The following is a 7,762-nucleotide window of genomic DNA, read 5'->3' as shown; positions in this document are numbered from 1 at the left end:
AGCCCGAGGGGCGGGGCGGGCTGGAGAAGGCCGGGAAAGGCGGCCGGGTTTGCCCCCGAAGCCCGATTGGCCCCTGCGGCCGAGGCTGGGGGCAGAGGCCAGAGCCCGCCCGCTGGGCAGGACCTGGGCCGGGACCCCGCCCCGCCCCCAGACCTGACCCGGGCGGGGAAATCCCGCAGCTCTCCGGGCGGGGCGCCCATCCCCCACCCGTTCCCACACTTCCGAGAGCCGAGCTCTCTTTCAGATCCTCGACCATTCCCACCCTTCGGGCTGCTGGCGGCCGAGCTGTCTGAATTCGGCTGTCCGACCCCGGTTCTGTGTTCTCCTTCGACACTGGGCTGGTCCCGCCGCCCAGAAAGGGTTAACTCGCCTGCGAGGAATTCGGAGCTGCAGGGAGCTCTCTATAAATACAGTGTCGTGGGCGCCTGAGCCAACCGCAGGGCAATTTCCACTGAACTGGTTTTCCTCCTCTTTTCCTTCCACCCACGGCCACCCGACCAGCCCTGCCCCCAGCCCCATGCCAGACTGCTGGCCAGACTTGGTTCCCAAAGACCAGACACCTGGGCTCTATCCTTACAGGACCTGATAGCAGCCTGGGAGGGGAGAGGGGCTCACTGTCCGGATTTTTGCCTTGCAGCATCAGGTCCCTGCACCTGTTCTTGGATCTGGTCTTCATCAGACAGTGACTGCTAAAATGTAGGGAGGGTTCTGAGGACCGAGTCCAGGCTAGGAGCTTTCTACGCTGGGCCTCTTTAAAGGCTCACAACAGCCCCACCAGGTAGATTCTATTCCCATTTGACAGATGAGAAAACAGAGGCTGAAGGCCCGGTGCAGTGGCTCACACCTGTCATCCCAGGAGTTCCAGACCAGCCTGGGCAACTTGCCCAGACCTCATTTTTATAATACATCAAAAAATAAGCCAGGCGTGGTGGCACACACCCGTGGTTCCAGTTACTTGGAAGACTGAGGCAGAAGAATCGCCTGAGCCCAGCTGGTCAAGGCTGCAGTGGTCATGAGTGTGCCACTCCACTCCAGCCTGGGTGACAGAGTGAGACTCTGACTCAAAAAAGAAAAAGAGGGCCATCGCCTTGCTAGACCCTGGAATGGCCATGTGCTCTTTGAGCTATGCCATCGCCATGCTTTCTGGCTTTGGCCCCCTCTCCCACCTTGGGGTGGTGAATCTTCTCTCTTCCTTCTCTTTCTCTCTCTAATTTGCTTTTAAATAAACCTTTCTTTCTTTAAAAAAAAAAAGAAAGAAAGAAAGAAAAAGAAAACTAAGTCTCGCAGAAACTTCACTTTGTGCCATTGCCAGGCTCACCATCAAGCAACGGCAGTGGTTTTGGAGATAGCTTGGGGAATATGTCTGAACGTGTCCCTACTGTCATAAGCTCTTAACCATTTCATCTCATTTATTTTCACAACAACTCATTGAAGTCAATGCCATTATTATCCTCATTTTTTTTTTGAAAGCAGGATTTATTGAGAGTTCAGACAGAAAAGCTCCCACAGTGGGAGGGGACCTGAAGGGGTTGCTCATTTATCCTCATTGTTACAGAGAAAGAAATTGAGGCACACAGAGATTAAGTAACTTACTTGAGGACACAGCAGTTAAGGGAGAAAACTTGAATGTAAGTGCTGTAGTCAGTCAGATCAGCTGTCAGCTGTGTGTGTGGTGTATGTTGGGGGGTGATCATGCATGCGCTTGTGTATTTGTGAACACATGTGAGCAACTCTCTGAAACTGAGTCAACGTGCACATGGGTTTCTGAATATATTTTTTTGTGTGCGGGTTTATTGTTCTTTTTTTTTTTGTAGTCGGTCTCACTGGTCTCACTCTATCACCCAGACTGGAGTGCAGTGGCACACTCACAGTTCACTGCAACCTTGACCTGCTGGCCTCGGTTGATCCTTCTGCCTCAGCCCCCCAAATAGCTGGGACCTTAGGCGCACATCACCATGCCCAGTTAATTTTTAAAAATTTTTGTGGAGATAAGGTCTCCCTATGTCATGTTAGCTGGTCTTGAACTCCTGGGCTCAAGTGATCCACCCATCTTGGCCCCCCAAAGTGCTAGGATTACAGGCATGAGCCACGGTGCCCAGCCTGAGCATGTTTAATAGCAGCTATATCTGTATGATTGGTGACTGCTCCTAGGAATGGCAACAGAGAAGCCCAGCTGTCCCCGATGACCTCCAGGCACTCTGGACTAATCCACACTGCTCCCCGCTGCCCCGTTAGGCCCTCTCTGGTCTTGTCCAGTCCGTGTCTGGCCTCACAGTTCTCTGTGAGTAGCCCTCAGCTGGCCCAGCAACCTGGAAAGAGGCATCCCAGGGAGAGGTGTCCCAGGGCTGAGGGAGCTGAGAACCTGCAGCAGAGCCCTAGGGTGGCGTCCCACAGATCTGGAGGGACTCACTTTTCCTCCCTTCACCAAGTGCTAGCCCTTGCTTTGTATCCTGCGGTGGAGACACAGGACTTGTCCCTGAGGAATCTTAGTCTGGCAGGGAAGGAACGACTCAGCCATGATGGAGAGCGGAGGAACAGCTCGGGGAAGTTTATAATGTCCAGGGAAGGCTTTTATTGCAGCTGCACGAAGGAAGGAAACAGGTCTTGGCTCTCCTTCCTGGAAGCAGGGGCTTGAGAGGGCTCTGACCCCCCAGGAAGGAGAAACAGCTTGTGCAGAGCAAGAATGGTGTGCTTGTGGGACCCGCTCAGACACTTGGCCCTGGACACAGTTGGCGAGAATGACCATCCCAGTACACACGAGTCTCCTTGGTTCAGAGAATGTCAAGTTGTCCCTGGGATCTCGGGAATAGGGGTGCTTCACAGATTCCCTTCTGAAGCAGCAACATTCAGGAAGGTGGGCTGTCCTCGTGTGTCCTTTCTGGACAATAGCCTCACCTTCCCCTACCACCACCTGCTTCCTGGGCCAGCACAGGGAAAGCCAATGACTCAGAATAGTCTCTCTCCAGTTTTGCTAAACATTCCCCAAGGAGGTCACAAGTCAATGACTGGGACAAGCCATCCCCCAGTTTTTTTTTTTTTCTTTTTGAGTCAGGGTCTCACTCTGTCGCCCAGGCTGGAGTGGAGTGGCATGACCTGACTCACCGCAGCCTTGACTTCCTGGACTCAGGTGATCCTTCTGCCTCAGCCTCCTGAGTAGCTGGGACTACAGGCACATGCCACTATGCCCGGCTAATTTTTTTTATTTTTTATTTTTGTAGAGATGCAGTCTGGCTACAGACTGGTATTAAACTCCTGGGCTCAAGCAATCTGCCTGTCTTGGCTTCCCAAAGTGCTGGGATTATAGGCAAGAGACACTGGGCCTGGCCAGCCTTCCCTCACTTTTTTTCTACCTATAATCCTGCAGGCTCCTCAAACTCAACATGTGCAAAATGGAACTGTCACCTGTTCCCCAGATCTGTTCCTCCTCCTAGATAAACGGGAGGGACCACGCCCCAAATCTGGACTCATCCTACACTCATCCCTCGTCCTCACTGCCGATATCCAGACAGGCATGAAGGGGTGCCTTGGTTATTTATCTGTAGAATCTGTCCTTCCCTGAACACCCGATTTTCACCCCAACCTCATGGGCCCCCATCACTCCTCATTGCATTTCTGTGGAAGCCTCTGAAATGACTCTCCTAAGGCCAGGTGTGGGGGCTCACTCCTGTAATCCCAGCACTTTGGTAGGCCAAGGCTCGAAGATTCCTTGAGCCCAGGAATTCCAGACCAGCCTAGGCAACATATTGAGACCTTATCTCTACAAAAAAAATCAAAAAAGTAGTCAGGCATGGTGGCACCTATAATCCCAGCTGCTCGGGTGGCTGAGGAAGAAGGATCACCTGAGCCCGGGAGGTAAAGCCTGTGGTGAGCTGTGATTGTGCCACTGCACTCCAGCCTGGGTGACAGAGTGAGATCCCGACTCAAAAAAAAAAAAGTGGAGTGGCCTTGAGCTATAGAAATCAGTATGGCCGTTCCTTAAAAAATTAAAAACAAAACTCATACGATTGAGCAGTTCCACATACAGGTTTATCCCCCACCAAAGAATTGAAAGCAAGATCTCAAAGAGGTATCTGTACACCCATGTTCATAGTAGCATTACTCCAAAATGTGGTAACAACCCAAATGTCTGTCTACAGAAGAGTGAGTAAGCAAAATGTGGTTCCATCCAGTGGAACACCCTGTTATTACTTTTCTTAGGGCAGAAATTATGAGTTCATGGTGAAATTAAGAGACAACTTCCCTTGGCCGCCTTCAAAAGGAAACACACCCTCCTCATCTATTTAAACACGGTTCAATCAAGCAAGCTGGGTTCCTTAACCTGGCTGTACAGTGGAGCTGTGCAGGTGTGGCTGGCCCGCTAGAGCCACCAAGCAGTCCATCTCACAGAAAGCAGCTAGGAGGCCACGCACGGTGGCTAACACCTGTAATCCCAGCACTTTGGGAGGCAGAGGCAAGAGGATTGCCTGAATCCAGGGGTTCAAGATCAGCCTAGGCAACATGGCGAAACCTCATCTCTACAATAAATAAAAAAATTAGCTGGACGTGGTGCCTTTCAGCTACTAGGAAGGCTGAGCTGGAAGGATCACCTGAGCCCAGCAGGTCAAGGCTATGGTGGCTCTGAACGTGCCACTGCACTCCAACCTGGGTAAGAGTGAGACTCCAAGTCAAAAAAAGAAAGAAAGAAAGAGAGAGAGAGAAAGAAAGAAATAAAAGAAAAAAGAAAAAGAAAGAAAGAAAGAAAGAGAAAGAAAAAGAAAGAAAGACACAGAATGCCTCTCTAAGAATGATACTCAGAATGTATTCGTTTGGACTACTTCCTGAAGAAAGTAAAACCAATTCTTGGCAGTGCCGGAGGTTTAAGTCCCCATTTGGGTATTTTTTCGAGAATCCTGTGATACTTAGCCAACACCTTGGCACCGGCCTCTCTCTGCTCAGACTGCTTGGTGCACATGACTTCCCAAGTTGTTTGCATTTCTAGGCCTGAAGTCCTCGATGTCTTAGCAAAAGCCACCACCCCCACCTCACCCTACCCGCTCATTTAGGGCTCACAGGGCTGCCATCTGGAGCCGTTCCACCCAGCCTAGACTGAGGCCACCTCACTTCCCCCAAATGAGGGTTCCAGTGTGGGACTGAACGTGGCGCATGGTGACCACAGCGGCTTCCTGCTTTCTAACTCCTTGTTCCTGGGAATCGTGTCTTGGAATTGGCTTCAACTGTCTAGAACCAAACACTTCCAGCTGGAAGCATCTGGAAGGCAAAATAAAGGGAGCGAGTGAAAAAGCGGGCCTGAGGCTTCAAGGAGGAGGATCAGACACACACGACAAAGCAGGCTTGTATCTCCAGCAGCCTCCAATTCCCAGGTTGCCCTCTCCTATGATCTGTCCTCCTACCCCGTAACTGGTGGAACCGTTCAACCCCCCTCTGTTTCCTATTTTACCCCATAGCCTGAGCTGGCACCACTCCAGTACCAGGAATCCATTTCAGAATCTGTCTCCTGCTGCTGGAGGGTTAGGGAGGGGTTGTCCTGCTAATAGGACAGTTGGGACAGAGTTAAAAATCAAAACAACAAAAGAAAAGAAAAACCGCACCGCGGTGCCAGGGAACCCTTCCATCTCATTGGGAGGTTTTTGGTTTTATGTTGTTTTTTTCTAACTCGCACATGCAAATAATCAAGTATTCAAAACAGGCTCAGCACTGCACTGACCTGAAAGGGAGTTCCTTCTTCAGCTCTGTGTCATTACAGGGGCCTGCTCTTAGGTTTGGCCCATGACAGGCTCAGAGAAGCAAGCACAGACCCGATCAACTGAGAATTCTGCCAGAAGAATACAAGGGGGACTCCCCCCACCAAAACCGAAATTATCTGTTGGAGGGTGAGACCCTTGTAATATAGGCTTCCCTCCGCTAGGTAAGTGTTTCAGGAACCCACTGGCATCAGTGTACCAGCTAGTGTTGTTGTGAAAGGCTATGTTCGGCTTCAGTAATTTTTTTTTTTTTTTTGAGATTCTTTCAATACATTTACCCATTTCATGATGGGTAATTTAGAAGCACACCTGCTCACACTGTGCTGAGTGTTCAGCAGTTTTTGACCCCAAACAGCATGACCCCCAGGCCCCATCCTCCCTATTCACCCGATCTCACCTGGAGCAATTTTTTTTGTTGTTTCCCCAGTGAAAAAAATCCTCAAAGGGAAACATTTTTGCCAATGTGGAAAAGGTGAAACAAAAAAACTGCAGAAGTATTAAAAGGCATCAAAATGAACAAGTTCAAAAACTGTTCTGAGCAGAGGAAAAAGCGTCTCAATAGGTGTATTGCAGCAAACAGAGAGTCCTTTGAAGGTGACTGAAGTTTAAACATGTGAGAATAAATACACAATTTTTTTTTTGAGTTGGAGTCTTACTCTGCTGCCCAGGCTGGAGTGCAGTGGTGACTCACGGTCACCGCAACCTCGATCTGCTGGGCTCAGGTGATCCTTCCGCCTCATCCTTCCGAGTAGCTGGAACTACAAGCACGGGCCACCTTGCCTGGCTAATTTTTTGATTTATTGTAGAGATGAGGGTTTGCTAAGTTGCCTGGGCTGGTCTCGAACCTATGGGCTCAAGCAATCCTCTCACCTAGGCCTTCCAACGTGCTGGGATTATAGGCGTGAGCCACCATGCTCAACCCACAATTTTCAATAAATAAATTGTAGGGTTTTTGGCCCCCTCCCCCCATAAAATGGAGTGCTCTTGCTTGCAGAACAAAAGGCAAGGCAGCAATGGTAACCCTCCTAAGGAAGATGATGGATAAACACATGAAATCCAAAAATGCTCATTTCAATCTGGGTGCTGAATCTTAAGTGCTAATATTTGTGTGTTCAGAGTCACAGGGTCTCTTTGTGATCATGTGTTTTCAGCTGGCCTTGAGACATCGGGCCTGGCAGGCATCTTACCACGGTTCCATCCTGGGAATGAACTCAAGAGAAGGTTTAACTACCCAACGAATGGCAAGAATAGTTTATCCAGTCCTTACTAATGGTGCATCCATAACTGCAGTTTTTTTTTTTTAAGATGGGGTTCTTGCTCTGTTGCCCATGCTGACACACAGTGGCATGATCATAGCTCACTACAGCCTTGAACTCGAGGGTTCAAGTGATTGTCCCGCCTCTACCTCCTGAGAAACTGGGTCCACAGCCACATGCCACCAAGCCCAGCTAATTTTTTAATTTTTTGTAGAGATAAGGTCTTTCGATGTTGCCCAAGTTGGTCTCAAACTCCTGGCCTCCAGCCATCCTGCTGCCCTGGACCCCCTTATCCTGCCAATTCTTCATGCCAACCCTACTCTCTAGGGCAGGACCACTGGCTGCCAATCTCTGCCCTTGTCTCTCCCTGTCTTCTCTCAGTCCACCGCCCCTCTCTTCGGGAGATATGCATTTTGTGATGGCAGTGACCCTTCTTGGAACCCTGTCTTGGCTGCCATGAGGTCTCTACTCGGGTTACTGATCCTAGTAAAAAATCTAGTCAGAGACAAACCAGGCCACAGAGCAAGATGTGTGAGCTGCAGCATCCCTGGTCAGTGACCAAGGCTCTTATGGTTTCCCTCCCACCCTGCTTCTGCCGCCAGACGTGGGTTTCTGCCCCCTGGCCCATGTCACCCCAGGTTACCACGTTGGATGTGGGTGTGATTTCTGTTGGCTTTACTGCTTCCTCCATGTTGGGTGAGCTGTTGCTCACAAATACAAGCTTGCATTTGCTTCCTTAAAAGAGGACTCTCCACACAATAACAT

The sequence above is a fragment of the Carlito syrichta genome, unplaced genomic scaffold (assembly GCF_000164805.1).
Source record: "Carlito syrichta isolate Samal-C Ts95f unplaced genomic scaffold, Tarsius_syrichta-2.0.1 Scaffold314063, whole genome shotgun sequence".
In the NCBI taxonomy this organism is placed as follows: domain Eukaryota; kingdom Metazoa; phylum Chordata; class Mammalia; order Primates; family Tarsiidae; genus Carlito; species Carlito syrichta.
This window is presented reverse-complemented; position numbering follows the sequence as displayed.